Source organism: Acanthaster planci, linkage group LG02 (genome assembly GCF_054643075.1).
Source record: "Acanthaster planci isolate LZ-2023a linkage group LG02, COTS_SCS, whole genome shotgun sequence".
NCBI classification, from domain to species: Eukaryota; Metazoa; Echinodermata; class Asteroidea; order Valvatida; family Acanthasteridae; genus Acanthaster; species Acanthaster planci.
The window spans coordinates 17,986,172-18,003,892 of record NC_141778.1 but is presented as its reverse complement, the minus strand read 5'-3'; the positions used below and the strand labels follow the sequence as shown (position 1 = coordinate 18,003,892).

General features: G+C 41.3%; 1 protein-coding gene and 1 pseudogene across 5 annotated transcripts in view; one reads left to right on the top strand and one right to left on the bottom strand.

The window, feature by feature from the left end:
* The window catches only part of LOC110983772 (uncharacterized), a 44,715-nt gene that overhangs the window by 916 nt on the left and 26,078 nt on the right, over nt 1-17,721 (top strand). The window contains exons 1-2 of one of the 4 annotated variants that reach the window (XR_002598779.2): nt 5,909-6,160; nt 7,898-9,545. The exons of 1 other annotated variant lie outside the window; for it this stretch is intronic. The gene's annotated coding sequence lies outside the window, so the exon portion shown is untranslated. Of the gene's footprint in view, nt 1-5,888; nt 6,161-7,897; nt 9,546-17,721 lie in introns of those variants that run through there. 2 more of the 4 variants (XM_087132707.1, XM_087132704.1) reach the window with 2 other exon arrangements.
* LOC110983773 (uncharacterized) lies at nt 81-3,485 on the bottom strand (annotated as a pseudogene). The gene is made up of 2 exons (XR_015424275.1): nt 3,233-3,485; nt 81-2,562 (listed from the first exon to the last, which is right to left on the bottom strand). The product of XR_015424275.1 is annotated as an uncharacterized LOC110983773 (transcript).

The window sequence follows — 17,721 nt, the reverse complement described above, 5'->3', positions numbered from 1 at the left end:
ATGTAACATTGTATTCTCAGACCAATGTACATTACACAAAAAACCTTCAGATCCAACTGCTCAAGAATGAAAACAATGTGTTTTCTGTTATCCCATGTAATTTATTCACTTTCATTTTCAGAATTGTAAAAATAAAGTTCACATTCTAATGCATTAAATCAGAGTTCCAGGTGAGGTTAAATAAATGCAGAACTAGTTTATGAAGTCGGTCAGCAATTATTTGCACCAAGAATTGATCCTAAAAGAATCACACAAACACCACCAATTGTGTTCATGTTATTCTGTGAGGAATTACAGTACAGATCATTCAGCGGTGGAATTGATTTCTTGATATATGAAAATCAGCCTAATCCAGCCTAATCCTGGCAGAGTACCACTGAAAGCCATCTAAACATGTTACAGCTAGTTGCACGATTGGCAAAACTATAATTGCAGAATTATAGTGCATGTGTGTACTATGAACGAACAATAAATCTCTGAAAATAATTTGCTATGTTTAATATTTCATAAACTAATTTAAAATTTAAATTTAACAGTCCAACAGGTGTATTAGTAAAAGTGCATGCTTGTCAAATATATGTACTGCCATACTCACATGAAGAGTAGTCATTTCACATAAAGCACATTCATTATTTTGAATAAGGCAACATTAGATGCAGTTTCCATTGATCTGCACTTTGAAAGTCCTGGAAATATTACTAAAATGGTCACATCTGCTTTTTTAACACCTTGTAAAGCACTGTAACATAGGGCAAAAACTTTGGAAAATTACTGAAACATTCAACACACTTATAATACACTGCTGATACATAGCACAAAAATGAATAGAGAAAGTGAATGGGTTACTACAATTACAAACAGGCAAAAATTACTAGAAGAGGGTTTTACAAACTTCTGATTCATGATAATGCCTACGAAATCACAGACTGTGACAGCCTGTAACCAAGGGATAACTTGAATGTTTTTGGTTTAAGCTGCTAAATTCTCATTCAACCTTCAAGTTTACTTCTCATTAAACTTAAACAAGACTTGCTACTTGCTGTTTATGTAATCAAACTAACATTAAAAATCACTGGAAACATAATATATTTAGATGGGTAATCTATGTCCAAGCAATTTTTGTGATTGTACAAGTTGTCTACTGAATGAAATGACTCTTTCATTTTTATCTTTAACTTTTCGCTCTTTATGCTCATCAAAGGTACAAATGACACAACATTCATTCCAATTATTTTTTGTTAAATGTGAATGCCCCTGCCTAGAATACAAGAAATTTAAAGTTTTTTTGTTCTCACATTCAAATAGTTCTACTTAAAGCATGTACACATGAGGATGTTAAAAGTCCTGAAGTGATAAAGTGCAAACTGTACTGACTTCACAACTTGTCTTGAACAACTTGACATGTGGTTTTGGATTGATGAAACACTTCTCATGGTTTGCGATAAGGCCACTCCATTTGTACATGGCCATTTATGTGAGTACCATTTGCATCTGGTGGTTTTAGCAGTCTGGTCTCCAGGTATGGTATTCGACCGGGCACCCCTGGGTGGCTTACAGCGGCTGGACCATTTAGATCAAGGGTACTGACAAGAGACAGACTTGGCCTGTTCTTACGTAGCATCACAACTGACACAATGCAGGACTGCATTGGAAGGAGTTCAAGGGCGCTGGAGTAATTCTGGATGATTGTGGAATCCTCCCCAGATGGTATTGCTGGCTTGCCGTGCCACTCGTGCACCACACAAGCCCAGCAGTGTGGGTGATCTCCCTGAAACACTCCCAAGTCTCTTGGTTCTTCTCACTGTCAATGTGCAGTACTACTGCTCCCGGCTTCAGCTCTCGGAGGATTGCCTGGAGGAGAGAGCTCCTCCTAGGGTCATCTCGCATAAGGGCAGCCACAGCTGATAAGCACTTCACGAGGGTCACAAGTTCAGCCCTGCGGACAATGTCCAGTACTTCCCTTTCAATGGTGGTATCCTTTACGAGATCACAGCGAAAGTAATTCACAGGAAATGGATCAGGAAGTTTCTCCCAAATTGCATCCCAGGTAGTCTTCCAGCTTGGAAAGGCATCTATGACACTACACCTCAGCGTAGCCACTGGAATGACACCAGTGTCCCGGAGAAACTTTGTCAAACCCACAAGGTCAGGAGCAGGCCCACCACCGATACAGCAGACCTGTAAATATTTCATCTGTCGCCATCTCTGGATGATATAGGATAACGCTTTGCCTACTAGTGGATGCAAGGCTACGTACACCATGTAGCAGTGCTGCACGTAATAGAGAAACACGTAGGCACAGCGGTTGGCAGCACTGTCCCACTCAGATCTTGACCACGGTTCTGTTTCGCCAAGATTACATCTGTAAGTCTTTGAGATGTTCTGCAGAGCCTTCTTCACCATGTCAGCTCGGTCTTGGTTGGACTGCCCTTCAACATGCTCGAGCAGATCGGGTAGAATGTCACTGACCAGGTCACGAAAGAAATCTGCAGCTTTTTGTGACTGGAGGGACAGGACACTCAAATCTAATACTACATCCATCCTGTTGGGAACACTTTGTACCTGTAACAAAAAATAAGGTGGTGTAAACAACTACCAGAAAGATGAAGGGTGTTTATTTTGAGTTTGTTTTGTACTTTTGTGACTTGTTACATCAAGAGCAGGACATTCCAAGTCCAGTACCACAGTGAACACATAACCTCCCTCCAATGTGCCAATCTTGATCAAATGACTGTCCAAATTACATGTACGTACATGTGTGTTCACACCAATGCGCTCAGTAAGCTGTCATTGCAAAGTGAAAACACAAGAGGAATATGTGTACATGTATTAGGATATATACAGAGAGGTGTATTGCACACCATTACAAGATGGTCAGTATTCATGTTGGCTCCAATTTGCAACATCCAAAGCTCCTTAGTTCAGTTATCACAGAACTGCAAGAATCAATGTTTGTCATTACAAACATGTATGCTTTCCATTCATTCTTTCATAGCAGTCAGGCAACCAGGCTTCTGAACACTTTTCCATATTTATTTCAGAAGGTTTGAGAATCACCAGTCTGGTCTCCTGCCTGCTTGCTTGATACCGGCTGTGCAAAATGTTAAACTACAAACTGTAGATCTTCATTGGTTCAAATGATATTGCTACAGTAATGAAGTCACACACAAATGGAGTGTTTGTCAGTGGATGTCACACTGGTAGTTTAATCGAAGACAGGTTGAATACTGACCGTGGAGTGAAGAAACACAAACAGACTAACGATGTCATTTGATGACAAACTGTAGATCTTCATTGGTTCAAATGATATTGCTACAGTAATGAAGTCACACACAAATGGAGTGTTTGTCAGTGGATGTCACACTGGTAGTTTAATCGAAGACAGGTTGAATACTGACCGTGGAGTGAAGAAACACAAACAGACTAACGATGTCATTTGATGTGGCGTGGTACAATGTATGCAAAGAACGACGGAACATCTAGGCCAAAGTCTTCTTGAAACCATGTTGAAACAAAAATGGATTAATGGCGGATCAGTGGAAAATTGCACGAGACGTACATCATGAACATGTAATTTATTGTATTAGGCATAGGTACCTGCGAAAATTTGAAACTTCAAGTTCACCTCAGTGGCTCTTCAACGCAACACGCACGACTGTTATCAACGACATGCAGCACAACGTCCCTATAACGTTACTCAGCAAGTTCGTAGGCCTACTGTGGGATGGCGCATTTTTACGGCGCAACAGCTGGCGAAATGTTCAGTAACCTATTTTTAGAGCGCCCAACTTCACGGACGTCGTCGGCTTTAATTAAAAGCACATGCACAGTTCATGCAGTGGCTGTGTGGGTACAGCCCGGCTAAGTGATGTCAGCTTGTTGCAACTAACTGTAGATCAGCGGCACATCTCGAGATTCAGTAGCCGAAACTAAGAGTATTACATACATTAAGGTACCAACCGGATCTCGAGGCCGTTTTCCAATACTCAACTTCGTCTCAAGCGTCGTTCCCAAAACCAATCCCCGATCGTGGGGCTGAAGCGTTTAAATTACATTAGATTACTGTAACTTTTGGCATTCTTGCATCTTATTTGATGTTCTGTGGCACTATTAGACTGATTACTGCGTTTAAAGCTTCAAAGTCAGCTAGTAAAAAAACAGTTGAAGCCTGAGACGGAGCCAAAGTTGAGTAATGGAAAACGGCCGGAGATTCGCACGGTATGGTGTATGTGACATGACACTTGACTGGGTAGGAAAAGCACACCGCGAGGCGCGGTGGCTGCGCATATGTCAGTGCATAATTCATTGAAGCTGCATAGTTGTCAGCTATCTTTACTTACTTTTGTTTTTCATTACAAGCAACAGGAAATTTCAACATTCGGTGCGATAAAACTTTTTTTAAAATTCTGTTATTTTCTTAATGTCAAATGTATAATTCAAACTCTTGTGTCCTGGACAAGTTCTTTTTGTTAAAACGGCAAATTTTGAAATGTTGGAAAGTTCTTCGTAATTTGTACGGTGCAATGTGTACCAAATAACTATACACTATAGAAAGTAAGTTTCTGAATCATACCATTACTTAAACTTTGGCAAGATCTGTTGCTTTTCTTTGCTGATAGTGTCGTACCACGTATTGTAAATGTGAGTTAAACTTTTTGCTGCCTGGGCCATGTGGGTTGGGAAACTTTAGTCAGCGGATTCGGGCAGGTGGGGGGACACCATCGCGTGTGCGCCAGGGACTCTTTTATTATTTTTTTGATTATTTTCTTTTATTATTACATGCTGCATAGGCCCCTGTTTAACCAACGTGTTCTGAGCTTGGGGTGTCTGGGACATTAAGAATAAGTCCAATTCCCCAGTGCGTCATTGTGGAGAATTCAGGTAGGCCTTTGACACCTGATAAACGGGGCTTTGCATCAAAATAAAAAGGCCAGGATCGATGAAGGAAATTAATGCAAATAGCCAGTTCGTTACATTTACAAAAGTCTTAATATTGCATTATCTATTCAAGCTGCGACAATAGGGGAACTGATGTAGTATTCATGACTTTAATAAGTGCAGCATAAGAGGCATGCCCCTAAAACATTTTCTGCAAGATGCTCTTCCAACCATTTCATTTTTTGATTTATGTATACACCAACTGCAGGTTTTGTCCCCACGAAGGTTGTACACGGCCGGTGCCGGTTACATTCGTCCCATCCCCGTATTAGTATATTCACTAGCAGTCTCACACCCCATATTCGCCCTAACAGATTCATGATGCGCAGCCTTAAATACTGAGCAATGCAATGGAATGTTCATGTAGTCGATGCTCTATAAAAGAAAAAAAAAAGAAACGCAACAGAAAAACCATAATCTCTGGAAAGTAGGAAGTGCATGAAGTGTGAGGGTACTGCAAGGACACCAAAGGGACAAGGTTGCTTGCGGGGTGCATTCCACCAAATGGTTGTATTTCTGCGCGCGAGCTCATTAATATTTTGTGATCCCACGAGGGTTTTTACCGTAAGACATGCCATAATCAGGAGGCATCATATAGAAATATTTCTATAAATCCCGAATTTGGGACTGACAGTTTCCAGTTCGGGATATTTCTTTCACAAAAATCCCAAAATTGCGGGCCTATTTTGGATAGAGGCGGGCGGTTACATTCAGAAATGAGCGCTTAGTTTTACTGCTGTTTGGGGGTATCTTCCTTGAAAGGCGAATAGAAAAGTTTTTCGCAGGTAACCCCCATGAAATTGAAGCGAAAAGTTATCTTCTGGCAATAATCTTGAATTTCCAGTAAAAAAAACGGAGGCCAACCTCTTCACGAGAGTCAACAGGCGGCGCTATTTCGGTCCGATTTTGCACTGTGTTCTGTGGGTGCGTATTTGGTGTAGTGCAACCTGCGGACACGTTTGTTAAGTATCGGGAATCCCCATGTTGTTATTTATAGATAAAATGTAATCAGCGCGTACACGGAACAACGTGCACACACAACAACGCGAAGCACAGGCAGAGAATACGTATCAAAAACCCACAACAGCTGGGTATGGGCAGACAACAAGCGACAATGAATGAGGACCATTGAAACATCGGGTAGTCACAAGTGTACAACCCCAACAAATTCACGTAGACAGCATAAGGGTGATCTTGGTCAACAGGATATGATCTCATCAAGGTAATCTAATTAAATGAATGCGCATAAATCTGCCAGTAACATGGTGAATGAAGTTTATCTGTAGAGACCCATTTAGTCTGTAGTGATCTCCTTGACTTTGCCTTTTAGTAAAAATCAAAATGATCAACATTGCTTTCAAATACTTTTAGCACGAGAGTTATGTTCTCTCGAAGCACTGTAAGCAGTTTATGTCTTCTGCTTTTAAATATCAGATAATTATGTATTCCCCCGTTGCCTAAGCGTGTGGTAGTTCTTCTTCGGAAAATCAGTTGAATTATTTCATCGATTTCTCGTTTGGGGATTTCCCACATCCAGAAATCGCTTTTCTACTAATGTGTCAGACTGGTGTATTTCCACATTCTCGAATAATTAGGGTGGCCCACTTTTGTTAATGGGGCTACGGCCGTGGGTTTGAGTCCTGTTCTTGCAATCCCAGACCTGTTCAACATGAAATCGTGCTTTAGATTAAAAGGAGGCCCGTGGATTTACTGAAATTCACTCAGCGACGAGCTCAAAGTTGAAATAGACCGATTGCGCCCGATAAATCACGTGACCTACATTGGGTATCACTCTCATGAGTAAAGTATGTATTTAGTAATAAATAATGTAATAAATCTAATTTATGGTACAGTACCCAGCATATTAGTAGTCTGAGTACGGTACCTACCGTCGGCTTTACTTTTGGTAAATGATACTCGTGAAACACTTTGCTTTTGGTTTTGTTGTATTTGAATCTATCACAAGTCCAGTTACAAGTCCCTTCAAAAGGTCAGTCATAAGTAACTGGGTGAACAATGACAAATGAATGCTTTTTTTCACAGCTCATTTGAAGAGCTTGTGAATTGGCTTAAGACTGAATGACTTGTGATGGACTCGAACACAACACTGGCTCCTAGTGGACGCCGTGTTTGTTGAAATACCCACTATAGGCCATTTAGCGCAATTGGTCTATTAATTAAGAGTCGGTTTCCGTACGCGCATGCCGCCTCTTCAGAATGCGTGACCTGAGTCGCACCGAACCCAGGTTCCGGACAGGGCATAGACGCTAACAGTACAGTGTGCTTATGGGAGCAAAAAATTAAATTTAAAAAAGCTCGTGTTATCAGGAAGGAATGCCTGGCATCATGTAGGACCTTAATTGCTTCAGTGTTTCAATGATAAAAACCTAATTAAGGTTGAACTGACCATGCTGATTTTTGCAAGAATGGATCCAGCAAGGGTTGATTTTCTGAGTTATTTGAACTCAAGTTTGAGTGCAGGGAGTCGGTAGGCAAATTGGAATTTGTGATGCTTCCACTCACATTCTAAAATAATTGCAATACGGGCGTTTCACAATAGTGCGCCTTCAAGAGTTTGCAACGCGTTGGCCAATCACAGTGCGCGAAATCTGTTAACCTAATGCGCGTCTGGAAAGGGTCGACAGATTTTGTGCGTTGTGATTGGCCAACGCTTTTAAACTCTTGGAGGCGCACTGTTGTGAATCGCCCGTATTAACATTAGTTAGCGGCTGAAAGATGCAGGAGTGTCCAACCCCAGTTGCTACTCATATGTGTGAATTTACTTGATGTGTACTTTCACACACAAACGTTTTGGACCTAGAGAAAACACCCAATTTTTAAGTGGGAATTATGCAATTATTACTCGCATTAATGGTTAGAGAATCCAAATCATAAATTTACTCTGGCTCATAGACAAAGCATCTAACCTGTAAAATGTGTTGCTACGACCTACCAACAGATACAGCGACAAATCGGTATGGATTCGTCTCTCCATAAAATAGATCCACAAGATGCTGCTGATTACTTTCACTCAGTCGTGAGCCATGCAGTTGACGGTCTGTTGGAACGAGTTGCAGGTGAATCAGACACAGAGAAGTACGCACGGGTCAGCTCCTCTCTAAGAGAAATTTCCTACTTGTACAAAGAGCGACTGAAGGACGCCGATTCTGAGCTTCGAACGGACTGGAGTGAACCTGTCAACCAGTGTGCTTATGTGTACTTGTACTTCATGCAACACTGCTACATGATGTACATGGCGATGCAGCCTCTGTTGAGTCAAAGATTTGGTCACATCAGGGCTAGACTGGAGTACAGGAAGGAGCGTCATCGTCAGCTGCGAGTATGCAGCATCGGTGGAGGCCCGGGGTCAGATATTGTCGGTTTGAGCAGATTTCTGGAAGACAGCGGTCTGTTTCCCGACTCTTTAGAATTCACTGTCTTGGATAGATGGAAAGATTGGGCTCGTGCGTGGTGTGTAATCAAAAGACAAGTACCGTCCAGTGTCTCTGTGACGTATAAAGAGTGTGATTTGGTGACAGATGCTTGTCTCTCAACTGGAGTCTTGAAGAGACTTCGAGAAGTTGATATCCTAACCCTAGAGAAATCCTTTTCTGCGGTAGTAGCGTTTATGGAAGAGGAAACTTGCCGGAAAAGGCTTCTAACCATCCTCTGTGAATTAAAACTGGGATGTATAGTGCTCTTCATCGACAATCGCCGACATGACCTTGTGACGGCGCCCTTCTTCAACCTGTTTGCTTTGCCCGCTGGTCTGAGACTTGTTAACCAGTGGGAAGGACTGCCAAAGGTACCAATACGAGGATATTCGAGACGAGTTGAAGAATTTAAAGATACCGTTGACTACAACCCGATGTCAAGCTGCTTGGTCACTAATCTGTTGTTTGTAAAAACTCGACCTGGCAGCATCCCTGGAACTGGCCGAGCAGGCTTCAACTATGAAGTGTATCGTCGTTCAGTGGACAACTATGGTGGATTCTATGAAGACACACCACTTCTTAAAAAGATCTGGTGGGAAGACCCCAATAGCATCATACCTGAGGACAGTGATACAAGATTGTTTGACTCGGAGTTGGTAGACTTCGACAGTTACAGCTTCTTCGGCTTCACGGAGTATGGGCAATTTGAGATAAATTTCAGAGACATGAGGGCAGAGCAGAAATGCTCCTGCTGGGCAAGGGCTACGAAGACTAGGAGGAGGAAAAGAAGAGCGGAGATAGAAAGGGAGCAAAGGATGAAAGTTGGCCGAGTGAGAGTAACTGCGAGGACGAACAAGAGGAGGAAAGACATACAAAGAGACGTGCAGACAGAAACACCCAGGGAGCACAGGGAGGCCATATTGAAGAGACACTCAGTGCACGCTAGCAAGGAGATGGCAAAGATCAGAAGAAAGGAGATACGATGCAAAGCAGAGGAGAGAGAATTATGAATCCAGAACATCTCAGTCTTTTCCCTTAATCCCCATGGTCATAGTAAAAGTCTGCTGGGGAACGGAATTTCTCTCCATGAAAACCAGGAATCAATTTGGAACAGGTGAAGCATCATAAACGGTGACGACGTGGGTCGGGCAGAACAAATTCGCTCCCCAAAACGTAAGTAGAAGGCATCCGTTTATTTGTCTATTATAATATACAAATTACTGTGGTCCTGTCCGTTTTCAGTTTTCCTGCTTTTAAGTAACGCGATGGATTGGCCATGAAAGTTCGGCCTTCAAGAGTATAATCACACCAGATGCGCACAAGCAGGTTGTGTCCCCTAAAAAAAGTGTACCCCCTGCGTGTTCAATAAAAAGGGCTGTACTTTAACAACCTCGATATTTCCTTAAACGACAATACAAGCTGTCAATTTTACACCAATTTAGCATCACACTTTTGCAGTGTTCTCCCGACAGTTACAATATTTTGAAATTGAAATGAAAGTAAATATTTGGGTTGCTGTTCAACCACATCATGTAATCATTCACCATTGTTAATGCGTTTCTGAACCACTGAACCACAGAGGGCGCTGCTGCTGTAATGTCAATCAGAGAGGGCAATACTCAGTTTGTTCAGATTGTTAACCCAGTGAGCGATTTCATGTTAACCGTTTGTACAGCAAATTCGCTATGCACTTTTTTGTTTGCACAGCAAAAAAATTGACTTTGTATAGCAACTGATCGATTTTTGTTTAGCAGTTTCTGTTGTAGTTTAAATCACGTTAAAACACTAAGCTTATGTCGATTATTGTTCGCCATTTTGGCCATCTCACGTGCAAAAAAGGTTCCAGAATCGTCCACAGAAGAATGCGTCATCACTGGCCCCGAAATAGGTACAACGGCAAGTAACTTCACATTTACGTCATACCGCGGTACCAATGTGGACATGGCCTATGGCGTCGCCCGGGCCATCATTTCGAAATGCGCACCTTTTCGAGGTCTGAACATCCATTTAAAACTGGATCGCAGATTGTCCAAAACACGTCGCATTTTGCGATCCCGCTAAAAGGGAAATCGCTCACTGTAACCTACAGTTCGTTCACCGGAAACATTCCCGAGAAGGGTTGATCACTTGCTTCTTTCCACGTACTCATCACACAACGATAAATCACAAGTTAACACAGCAAAATTCCAACTTCCAATATTCACAAATCAATGCAAGATTAAGATTTAGGGAATGACCTGGAAATTTACATTAGCCTAAAAATTGGAAATAAGATTAATATTGAAAATAAAAAAAACAACGGTGCGTTTCCGTGGATTGCAGTACAATATTAGCACTGCATAATAGACCCTCTAACTTGAGAAAGTTAGACCAACAGACCGACCAACCGACTGACCCCTTATCCACACATTTGCCCTCAAGACAGTAGCATACACAGCAAGCAACCGATCGACATATCAACAAGTCATGGATAGGCCACCTAAGGGTCCACTCAGAATTTTCGATGTTTTTAAATTTCTGATTTTCTTCGAAATTGTTTTGACCCACCCATCCACTTGCCTTTTTGATTGTTTAAAAAAAGATTCTGTTCAAGACTTCAGCAACCTTCAAACATCGGGTTTCACTGAACCGCTGAAAATAAGGACACCGAAACCTCAACATAAATATGAAATGGAAAAAATGCCAATGCGTAAAGAGCAACCTCATTTTGTGAACTAACTTGCAAAAATATTTCTGTAGTTTTTATCCTTTCATGTTTTGGGGTTGTCGAAATTCAGAATGTGTCACGTTGTCGTGGGGGTCACTGGCTCCCGTCCGTTCCATGTCGTTCTCGCTATTTATAGCGTTAGGAAACAGTTTACTGTGCATGCATCTCGTGTGCTTCCTCACAACTTGCGCGATGAAGTTGCTTCACGTTCGTGTGATAGCCTCCTTTCGCAAAGCACCACTTATATTTGATTCCATGCACTCTCATCTACACAAATATTTATGAAAAATGTATTTTAGACGACACGTACAGGTACGTGTTCGCGGTCAGATTATGCCATGTATGCTGTAAGGTGCAGGTGGACATGTACAATGATTTTACATGGTTACCTTGTAGTCAGCATACGACGGGATGGATCACAAACATGTAAACACATAGACCACCAGTCTTGGGCGTATAATTAACCGTGATTTTAAAAGTGTGGGCAAGCAGTGGGCGGAACCATTTATCTCCATTGGGCGGAACCATGTCTTTATGTCAATGGGTGGAACGATGAACGGCAGCGCGTGACGCTGTAAGATTGCGTGTATTTGTTAACGTGTGTTCTAAAAAGACGGTCCCTTTTTACTCTTTTGTACTGCTATCTCTTCTTTTCAGATGTTGAAACTGCACTGTTTTGAATCTGCACTTGGCCAGATTAACTAAACAGAGGATTTTTTTTCACAATCGGGAATGATTTCATAGCATTTAAAGGCTGGAATTCTTAAACTGTGTGTAAATTCCCTATACCGAGGGGTGAATGTACCCACGCTTTTGGATTTAGTCGGGTGCCGTCTCGGCTACCCTACCCCGCCGTTGTTTTGAATAGGAGCTGCCCGTCTATGTGTTTATATATGTCCGTGGTATAGATTTAGCCCAAAAAACCACCTTCACCCATGGAGTTTCACACCGTACGTGATATGCAGGTCGTTCTATCCGTAACTAGGAAGGAAATTGAAATAGTGACGAACACTTATACGGATCGCTGGCAAGGCGCGTTTAATTGACGCGAGTGAAAAGGTCGATTTGTTTGTCTTTTTTAATGAAAGGTTAATTTCGATTTTCAAAAATTTACTTTGACCCATCCACCCACTATTTCGAAAAAAAAAATCGAAATTAAAAACATCGACAATTTTGAATGGCCCCTAACCAATGATTACATTAGCACTGAAAACACAAAACCCATCCTCATTATAATATTAGACGCCTTGCAACATTGGCACCATGTGCATACGTGTTCTCCTTAAATTCCTACCATAATCATACAGTGCACTGTGAAAATAACAGGTAATAAAACCTACCATTTTTTTTATAAAAGATCAGAACACTGTGTCTTCACCTTTACTGATGATGGAAACAAATCATATGACCCAGTAGAATCATAGCTAAGTTTTATTTATTCAACACCAAGCAATTTGCATTCGCATCTCTATACAAACCTGGCACATGTCAAGGATATAAGCATTTCTGTATGATCGTTCTACCTTGTCTACAAACTAGTCTAGTGTTGAAGCAAACGGCAAAAGCTGTTGGCAATTACAGCAAGGGCTCCCCACTGCACAATGCTATGTTTACGGGGGAGGGACAAATCCTTAACCATTGAAACCTGCAGGAATGGAATTACATTACGAACTAATTGTCTGACAGAAGTCTTGTGTACGTGTTGGGACTCATGTACTTTACATGTACATGTACATTGTATGTGGATGATATGGGACAAGAACAGATAACGTGGGTGCACGTGTGGACTGTATGATTCACACTGTGTGGGCGGAGGTGCGAGCATTGATTAGTACTGCTTGGCCATGCGATCCCCGGTGCTCTCTATGTTTTTTCTCTGTTATACATAAGTAGAAACAATAAAATTGGATACAGAAGACAAGAATTACAGATAATTATAATTATTAGACATGATCGTGCAGCAATACAAAAAGTTGAAATAACATCCTATACTGATCTAGATAAACAAAAAGATACAGGGAGGAGCAAAACGTTTTAAGTGGTCATCACCAGGGATGAATGCTTGCAAAAACCGAAAATTCTTTTGCTTTAAATGAAAAAAGATTGTCCTCTGCATGCATTTCTATAATTATTTAATGTCACATTGATCTTTCAAGAATGATTTCGAATCAGAAAATAAAAGGCTTTGGGCTTCAAATTTACACATGTACAAGTAATACTTACTATTAAGAAAAACATATATAAGGAATGTGGTGGGGACACCACACAAAATTTCAAATTGCCAATACCAGTATTTACTTAGATTTAACAATTGATAAAACAATTGACAAAATTTTGGCATGACAGAGTTGGAGCAACATGTTCACAGTCATGAAGACGTAAGCTAAAGCTTCGGGGTGTTTACACCAAGGGGTCGGTAGGGGAGTCTTTTCCACTACTTTTAGAAAGAAAGTCAAGTGTTTGAAGGGATAGATCCATCATTTGAGACATTTTGAAATATGAAAGGATTTTAGGCGAGCTTAAATTGTAAATTTATAATATTTAGTACCTCAAGATCCTCGTCCTCCAAACTGATATGCATATGATGTTTTAACTATACTTAGGAATTTCTTTCCAGTCATAAAATGTTTGCTTTTTACGTATGCATTTTGCACTATCTTCGTATATGATTGTGTTTATGGGGCATCACTGTTTGCTATTGCCGTTTCGTTAAATGACGACTAATCAGATCAGACAATGTCTAGTACTTAACGCTATTTTTTAAATTTTAAATCACTGTTGTGAACTCCAAATGGGTGTTATGAGGTGTCAAGTCCTTTGGCATTGCATTTTTGAGAATATTCGATTGGTGGGAATTTACCTTGCAAACGGTCAAGCAAAACTGTAACTCACAACAGTTGCGTGCTCCGCAGAGAAATTTCCGCGTTGCTAAAAATAAACTCTCATTGCCCCCTGCGAATTGTTGACATAAGGTACTGCATTACAATGGTGCCTAGTTGTTTGCAGTGTGTACACGCTACGCACGTTTAGCAAGAAACACTTTGCACGTTTTGTTATATGGCGAATCTGTAGTCTTCAAAATATGCAATATTAGAAAATAAATGTTTGCATATCAGCTTTCACCAGTTTGGGCCGTTTGACTTGCCTCAGGATGAAGCTGTATCCGATACGTCCAGTCTTTTACTTCAATTTTAGAAGAGGAACGTACTTTACTGTTCAGGTCATTTCAGTTGGCGTCGGGAAATGAAGTATAAATAAACATACAATGTATAGATAACACATGCATAAAACGTTGAATTAATATTATGTACACGAAGCCAGCCAGCTAAGTGCTAAGCTTAAGCCCCATTATGTGACATTAAACTTTAAGGAGTTAGATAAAGAAAATATCAATCAAAACAATGGCATTTACAAATATAATTTTTATTGCCGTTTTACGATGCGATCTCTAATAACATTCAAAATATTGAACGCATGGGCGGAGATTTTTTGTCATGTTTGAGAGATGATTTCAGCATATCGCATAGCCAGTGACTAAAAAAGTGTGAGTGTGTGGGGGGTGATTCTATTAGTAACCCCCCCCGTCAAAAAGTGTGGGGGATATATTCCCCATCCATCTCTGCCCATGATCGAATGGATCACGAGAATCGGTGAAACGGGCAACTCAAGTCGGTTTCCGTAGCAGCATAACCGAGACTTTGCAGCTATCCATGGGTGTGATACCAGTCGCTTGGGTGATGCGATTGATAGACCGAGAATGGCTGACGCTGAGCATTGAAACTGTTCCATGCCATTCGAACAGACTCTCGGTGACGCCTCCGGCCCTGGCGATGCTCCGGAACTCTTGGTGTTGGGAGTAGTACTGGTTGTCGATGTACAGCACGAGAGCGCCGGGTTTCATCTCGCGGAAGATCTGCCGAAGGAGGTTTCCGTGAGCATCGTCACTCCTCATGAAGGCAGCCACGGTTGAGTAAAACTTGACCATAGTGATGATATCGGCGGACCGCACTGTGCTGAGTTCAGTCCTGGTCAAACAATGCCTCTTCGCTGTCAAATCTGCTCCCATGTATCTTACACCGGAAGTATACCGCCCTGGATCCTCCATATTGATGATTTCCCATTCGATCTCCCACTGTGGGTATACATCAAATATTGCGCACTCCAGTGACACTGGAACAATTGTTTCACAATTGTTGCTGTCCCGGAGAAACTTTGCCAGGCCAACCACGTCTGATCCCGGCCCTCCGCCAAGGCAACATACATGGAGGCGATATTTATTTAGGCAAAACTCTTGAAACGTTGGCAACGATTTCTCTAAGCTCCAATAAACCAGGTAGGCGTGCATCGCGAAGAAGCGGCAGATGTACGCGCGACGATAACTAGCATCACCCCAGTTGATTCTGCTGCTCGTATCACGAAGACAACTTCTGTAAATCCTAGAAATTCTTTGCAGGCACGACGAAATGTCGTCTGTAGTGGCACCAGAGAGCCGAATGAAATCGAAATAGTTACCGACAACTTCATGGAAGTAACTTGCAGCATCTCCGTTCTGGCTTAACGACAGTGACTGAACGCTAAGTGTAATATCATCCACGCCATATCGGTAATTTTCCATTTTGTTCAAATTTGTAGAGCTCTGTTACGTGAGAAATAAACGTCTACTCAAGCACGAGCCTTTTATACGGGAACATATCATACGATTTGTAACCGTTTGATATTTCATCATCATACAGGGACGGCCCCTTGATGTAAGCGGTCCACAGGTGACCTTTAATCACAACATAATGTTTGCTGAGTTTAGCGGAAAATAGAGACACACATTGTTGCAGATTACAATCCACCCCAAGCTGAAGTGCACCCCAAATTTCATGGACCCAAACTGCATTTCTAAAAACACATACTGATGTTCAATTTATCGCATACATACTGTATGTACATGTACATATAGCTTACCATTGAGCTTGGTCACAGCTTGGAGTACTACCGAAAGAAATGTACGAAGCTGTACTATACGAGGCTGTATTAGGGACGTGATGAAAAAACGTTTTTCTTCTACCCTGTGCTGACTCCTACGGACGACTTGTAAGTCGTACGTAGGCCTACGACTTATATTTCGTACGTGTGAGTTATATGTCGTACGTACGAGTTATGATTTATAAGTCGTACGACATATTCGTCGTACGAATTTTTTTTTAACCATGTGCCTGTAATAATACAGCTTTGTAGAAATGGTATCCAGTTGTTTGGGGTTGTACAAGACAGAAAGAAAGGGATCTGTTTTTTTTCCCGATTTCTCAAGTGCAGAAAGCAGCGAATCGAATGGGTACAGTTCATGTACATTGGACATTAGTACGTGTTTGTACTAATGCACAGGCTCCGTCCAAGAACACTAACAATGTAGTTTATACTACTTATGATGGAAGGTGGCATACTAAGATAAAGTGATCGCGCATGCATAAGAAAAAAGGTTTAAAAAGTCTTTTTACAAAATGCCAACAATTCCACTTTAATTAGAAATTCATAGCAAACACTATTTATTTACTTACTTTACTTACCTTATTTCCACACAAAGGTGGAGGGACCACTAAGGAGCACAGCTTGTCGAGTAGGGGCTCCTATACAGACATAACTGGACATGTAAGACAAAAACGTTACATATCATTCACATATAACAATTAACAAAGAAAAAGTGTATATAAGTACGTGTACATGAATTCATAGACAAATAAAATAATAAAACCTGTAATCTGTAGCCTGTAAGGCTCAGTTTTTTCCCTTGTAATTATTCAGTAAGCACTTCTTATATTTCTGTTTAAATAGCGACAAGGTGGATAAATCTTTTCACAAACCTAATGAGTCCACAGCTTGGGACCCTCATGCTTAACTGTTTTGGTTGCAAGTTTCGTGCGTACAGAATAGAGATAAAACTCACTACACTGCTTTGTAAAAAGGTAATGGATTTTATCATTTTTTTATGAACATTGAGCTTATGTAGTTAGGTACATTAGTATTATCTATATTTGATGGGATTTTCTGAATAAAAACTGAACAAAGCCAGAAAACCTGAGAGAAAATGATCATCAAAGTTGCACCCCTGTCTATTTTCAATGGCCCGCATTTACACTTCTTGCCACCAAGGCCATTTGTGTGTATGCGTGTTATGAATTTATTAGTGAAAAGGTCTATCCGCTCCGAGCGAAAAAAGGCGTGTTTTGGGGGTACTTGATGAAGCGCACAAGTATATGGGCGGATCCGGCCCCCTTTTCACTCAAGAAATAAATCCAAAAGAAGAAAAAGGGGAAGGGAGAAGAAGTAAAGAGGGGGCCATACTGCTTGAAATTGCACCAAAGAGCGCTTAGAATCCAATATGGCTCCTGTCCCTACGCCGTACGGGCATTTTACTATTATTGCTTTAGTTCACCCCCCCCTTTGGAAAATCTGGGATCACCCCCCCCCCGCCCGGAAAACTCCTAGATCCGCCCTTGGTTTCTCACAAAAAGACGAAAGTCTCACCGGAGAGTAAAACCTAGTTTCGAGAGGTCGCCAATTGATCATGTGATGTGCCACAAGTACATGTATCATTTCCAATCGAGTGCGTTGGCGATTAGTCTGGATACCAGACCCAATGACTCTGACTAAGCT